This window comes from Alternaria arbusti (genome assembly GCF_024043155.1).
Source record: "Alternaria arbusti strain BMP 1465 chromosome Unknown scaffold_49, whole genome shotgun sequence".
NCBI classification, from domain to species: Eukaryota; Fungi; Ascomycota; class Dothideomycetes; order Pleosporales; family Pleosporaceae; genus Alternaria; species Alternaria arbusti.
The window spans coordinates 14,658-21,000 of record NW_026249989.1 but is presented as its reverse complement, the minus strand read 5'-3'; the positions used below and the strand labels follow the sequence as shown (position 1 = coordinate 21,000).

The 6,343-nt window shown below is 29.9% G+C and overlaps 2 non-coding genes across 2 annotated transcripts; both read right to left on the bottom strand.

Moving 5' to 3' along the window:
- Positions 1-2,965: 2,965 nt before the first annotated feature.
- J4E86_011797 lies at positions 2,966-3,036 on the bottom strand. Its single transcript has one exon. It is a non-coding gene; the product is annotated as a tRNA-Asn (tRNA).
- Positions 3,037-4,308: 1,272 nt separating this feature from the next.
- J4E86_011796 lies at positions 4,309-4,385 on the bottom strand. The gene has a single exon. It is a non-coding gene; the product is annotated as a tRNA-Val (tRNA).
- Positions 4,386-6,343: the final 1,958 nt, after the last annotated feature.

Below are 6,343 nucleotides of genomic sequence, written 5' to 3'. Positions count from 1 at the left end.
GGTTAGTAATAACTGTAGCACCTCATAATGACATTTGCCCATACGGAAGGACGTATCCCAAGAAAGCTGTAGCCATCATTAAGATAAAGATAACAGTACCAATAGTTCATACTAGAGTTCTAGGTGCTCTATAAGATCCATAGTACATACCTCTACCTATGTGTAAGTAAACTATGAAGAAAAACGCTGAAGCAGTGTTACTATGTAAATAACGTATTAATCACCCGTTATTTACATCTCTCATAATATGCTCTACACTGTTAAATGCTTCTGCTACACTAGGGTTGTAATGCATTGCTAAAGTTACACCCGTAACAATTTGTATGATTAAACAAAAGGCTAATAAAGAACCAAAATTTCACATGTAACTTAAATTTAAAGGTTGTGGTGAATCTACTAAGTAAGAATTCGCTAATCTTAAAATTGGATGGCTTTTTAATAATCTCATTTATTTTTTTTTATATTTTAAGCTTATTTCTATTCAATAAATTACGTTAACAGTTATACTGCTTTTATTACTATTTCACGAATCTATTATAAACCGTAAAATCTATAATAAACTGTAAAATCTTTTATAAATTTCCTGTTATTGTTTATACGTACTAGTATATAGACATCTATATCCTGTACGTTACTATTAAGTTCTTTGTTTACCGCCTCCGGGGATTTTAATACCCATAAGATCGCTAGTAAATTACCTACTTCTAACATTCTTAAGGCTCTATCTTCTAAATCAGATTCTTTGTATTAATACAAAGGAAGTGTAATAAAATAAGTGGTTTGAACATTTAACCTTCCTCAGTTATTTTTTTTTTACATATATCATCTGTAAAAAAAAATAACAGCCTCCTTGTTCTTTTCTTCTTACTTTTTTGTTATATATATCCTATATTTCTGTTTGGACCCCCCCCCCCTTCGGGGGGCCTAAAAAAAGCAAGAAGACGCGGAGGAACTTTTTAATATAGGCCCCTCTCCCCCCCCCCCCCGCAAGCTTGAGTAGACAGGGGCCAAACAGCATGATATATTAAAAAAAGTAAGTGTAAAACAAATGTTCTCTTCCATGAGAAAATTACTTTTTTTTTTACGGGGCTTTACTAAACATTTGTTTATCTTAAACATTTGTTAATCTTCTCCCTTATTCCACTAGAAATATACATAAAGATCTCTCTTGCTATTTACCGCCACATAGCTGATATAAATAATGGGATTTGTCATGCTATATTTCTTCGGATAATCCCTTCAGGTTCCTAAATAATCCCTCAGGGATTAGGTAACATAGTTATATAGCATAACAAGTTAATGGTAATTTAACCATTTGTTTATAGTTAAACAGATAGAAAGACGAACTAGTTAACAGATAGAAAGACGAAATAGTTAACAGATAGAAAGACGAAATAGTTAACAGAAAGACCAACTAGAAAACAGATAGAAAGACCAACTAGTTAACAGATAGAAAGACCAACTAGTTAACAGTTACTTAATAAGATTATTTATAATGATCCTTGTCATATAGCATTTGCTATACTAAAGGATTCCATTAAATTTTCATTACTATTTTGATGTAAGAGCTCTCAGTAATTCTGATAAATCGCTGACCTCAGGAGTATTCCCAAGATAATAATCTTGAACATCAGGATCATTTCTTAGTCTAGTTAAGTGTGCATTTTTCTCTTTTTGAGAATAAGGAAGTCTATCATTTAATTTTATAGCGTCCTTAGCTTCCCTAATTAGTTTATTATGATTTGCTATCTCATCTTCTATTTCAAAACTTTCCTCCCCGTTCCCTTCATTATTGTTATCAGTACCACCTGTATCACCATCATCGTTGCTAGACCCTTCGGATTTATATATTAGATCCGAAAGAATATTACGAGAAGTATAGGAATAAGTTATAAAAATAGTATGAAGTTCAACAATAATGTTAACAAAGAGATTAAAGAGTTTTAACAATATAAGATATCAAAATCTTATGAACCTCAATAATATATTGAAACAAATAAGAATAATCAAACAATATCAACAAAATGTCAATACAGAATCCCAGCTTCTAATCCTAAATGATGATTGTTTGTTAAATGATATGCTAATACACGTCATAAACCTACAGCTAAGAATGCTGTACCTATCATTACATGTAATCCGTGGAACCCTGTCCCAAAGTAAAAACATGATCCAAAAGCTCCATCTGAAATAGTGAATGATGATACTGAATATTCAACACCTTGTAGTGCTGTAAATACAGTTGCTAATATGATAGTATATAATAGACCATATAAAGCTTTACCTCTTTTTCCGTTAATTAAAAAATGATGTGCATATGTAACAGTAAACCCTGAAGCTAATAAAAGCACTGTATTTATTAATGGTAGTTCAAAAGGATCGATAGCTTCTATTCCCATAGGAGGTCACATAGCACCTAACTCTACTGCAGGTGATAGAGCACTATGGAAGAATGTTCAGAATATTGCTAAGAAAAATAAAGCTTCAGATACTATAAATAAACCAACACCAAGATTTAACCCTCTTTGGACAGCAAGAGTGTGATTACCTAAGTATGTACCCTCTGCTATTACATCTCTTCATCAGAATGACATAGCTAATATTAGTGATGTTAAACTCATGATTAAATTGTATTCTGCATAACCAAATCCATGAAAGGATAAAACAGCGGATGTAGTAAGGCTTAGTAAGCTAATAGATGTATATAAAGGTCATGGAGAAGGAGATACTAGATGAAAAGGATGTGCTTGAAAATTGCTTCTGTTTAAATTTAACATGATATTTAATAATTAGTTCATAATACGTCTTTTTTTTTGAAAATCACAACCAAAACGCACAGCAATAGCTGTAGTGCTTACTTTTTTGTTACTATATCACAATATAAAAAAGTAAAAGAGAAAGGGAAATAAGGTAACTATTCTTTTTTTTTATGTTATAATGAGCAAAATTGTAAAGGCAAATGAGAAGCCTTTAAAATGAATCGAACATTTATCAAAATATTAACAGTATTCCGCTCTACCATTGAGCTATAAAGGCGATTAAATAATGTTCTAAAAATATCTAGCCCCCAAGAGGGGCTTTACTCTTCTACATTTGCAGGTAGTATCGCCGCAAAAGACTTTACTCTTCTACATATACAGGTAGTATCGCCACAAAAGACTTTACCCTTACAATTTGCCCCATTACAAATAGAACCAGGAATATCCGAAATTACGTCGAAAAAATAAGGTAATATACCTTTAATGTAATTCTAATGTATCTTTAATATATGAACATGATAACACTACAAAAACTTGTGATTGTATAAATGCAATACCTAGTTCTAATCCAGAGAATGCAATTATAAATAATTTGGTAAACTATATAAGTTATTTTTATGTATTAACTTAAAGCTTTTAACTACATATAATTATTGATTATCAGATGTACGTTTATTAATACGTGTACTGAAATCATCATTAGACATAGAACTATCAGTGAAGCTACGTTTAGTAGTAGCAGATGCAGAAGACATAGAATAATCTTCGTTTTCTAATTTGGTTTTTAATATTTGTTGCATTCTCAATTCACTAGATAGATTAGTACGACAATCATTTATTGCAGAAACAGCTTTTTGATGTTCCATTTGTCATAGGTGTTCCTCACCTCTTTCTATGAAAAAAGCTCTTTTAGGTACAATTTGATCCAAATCATATTTAGCAGCGTCATATTGTTCCCCAAAGTACTGTACTTTTTCTTCTATTTTAGTAAGTCTTTGCTGTAATTTTAAACGATCATCTGTAATTAAAGCACCAGAACTACCAGCTGGTGTAGAGCTACCTATACCTGGATCATTAGGAGCTTGCATAGTACTAATATACCCAACTGGGTTAGTACCACCACAAGAATGCATTCGGAAAGTATTTTCTTTAAGTCATTCATTAATTACAAAACGACTACCACCTAAAGAGCAAAAGTAACTCAAGCTAACAGTTCAATTATCTAGATTAGTAAAAACGTCATATTCTAAATAATTTAAAAGAATAAGTCTTAATATGTAGCCCATCGCAGCAGTAGTTATACTACTAATAAACCCTATAAGAAAATTTTTATTGATAGATAGTTTACGGTTTAAACTATTTTGTTTATTTTTCAATATGTTTAACATAGAATATTATTATGAATTATTGGTATAAATTAGGGCAAAGCAATGAAAGTTATAAGTTTAATTAATATTGTACATCCTTACTACATTACTATAAATTTTTATGTTTATTATGGTTAAATTTAACCATTTTCCCTTTAAGATAGGTGTGTAATTATGAAAAATAAGTTGAAAATAAGTGAATCGAACACTTAACCTGCCGCGTGTAAAACGGATGCTATACCAATTGAGCTAATTTCTTTTTTTATGGGGGGCTTTAAGCAAAAGTTTATTTTACTCTTCTCCCCTCCCCTTAATTGCTGTATAAAATTTAGACTGCAATTAACCAGTTACTTCATAAGATGTATATACTGGGATATGTTATACTATCTGGTAAGGTGTTACCTTTCATAACATGTTAATTGTACAAGACAATTATTTTAATAAAATCTATCTAGTCCCCTCTCCGAAGGTCTTTGACCCTTGGGGAGCGGACAAGGCCCGCCCTTCCGGCGGGTCTAGAGTTATTAGATGGGTTTTATCCTACTATTGTTCTTGTAATCAAGATAAGAATTTCTCTAAGGAAACTGATTCTACAACGATAGGCATAGAACTGTGTAAGATACCACAAATTTCTGAACATTGCGGGTTATTTCTACGTTTATTTAATGTAATTGAATAATACTTATTACTACTCCAGTCAAAGAAAGTATGTTATTTTTTTAACTATTATTTAGTTATTTATGAGAAAAAGAATAGTTTTTATATTTTTCACCGTCTTTTAAATGAAGATAAAGAGCTTTTCTATCTAATTTGATATTTAAAGTACCAAAGTATTTAATTGTATCCGTAATACTTTCAAATTCTTTCTCAAAATTTTCTCCTTTTACTACTATAGGTTTATTTTTTCTATTCACTTTTAAGGTATCTAAGTCTGCATCTACTTTTAATTTTTTATATTCATCAATGATTAATCCTACTTCTGAAAAATGATCCGGTAAAATATTATCTGAAAATTTACATAAGAAATTATGAAACACTTTTTCATTTTTTATATATTTAGTAAGAGTGGCTCTTTTAATCGTTAAACCTAATTCTCTTAAGTATTCAATACAAGATGTTAACGAATCGAAATTTAAAGTTTGGCCTATAGAATCTGAATTTACAAAGGCATTTCCTTCTTTAATTTCTAATTCTACTGATATACTTCTACGAGTTCCTAATATATACATATCTTTTCTTTCTTTTTGCATAACCTCTACTAATTTATCCACCGGAATATTGCTTGTTAAAGCAGTAGGTATGTAATAGCTTAATAGTAAGAATTTATTAAGATATGGTTTTTTAGAATCTACAAACTTTTTACTAGTTTCAGTGTGTATTTTTAATACTCTTTTTAGTTCAATCTTAGATTTCGCGTGATAATAAAGAGTACTACAAGTTAAATCATAAACATATACAGGATCACCTTTTGAAGATCCTGCGTTAACAACTCTTAATGTATTCAAGTTAAATTCTTTATTTAATAAATAATACTGTTCTAAGATTAAAGAGTCTTTATAACTAAATATAGTAGAATCTAATTTAAATACTATTAATTTAAAAGCTCTTACCCCTTCTTTGTGAAGTAAAGGTAAAAATTTACCACTTAAAGGGAAATCACCTTTAAAATAATAATCCATTCTACGTCTTAATAAATTAGATGAACCTACGTATTTATGCCCTGTATTTTTATGTATAAAGATATATACACCCGAGAAACCTTTATATTTAGATTTACCTGTTAACTCCGCTAAAAGTTGTTTATTTTCCGGTGTAGATATAGGAAGATCCCATTCAACACCTTTAACTTTTAATAATTCTTCTAATTTAGAGTCAGTAATGGATAAATTTTGATTTAATAATATTGTATTAATAATGGATGAATTCGTTGGTTTTTCACTATTGATATGATCTAACGCTAAAGACTCTGGATTGTTTGCCAAAGGTCTTATTGAATTAAAAGATCTAGTTGCACTATAATTTCTAGTTAGAGATATAACAGCTATTGAACCAATACGTTTATCAAATGTGTAATGCTTATTAAAAACACTTCTACTAATTGTACAATGCAAACACTACAATAATGAAAAGTGCTTTACTTTTTTGTATGAATATTTATTTATACATTAAAATAGTTTAGCAAACTATCGTAGAAATCCCTAAATATAATCAACCAAA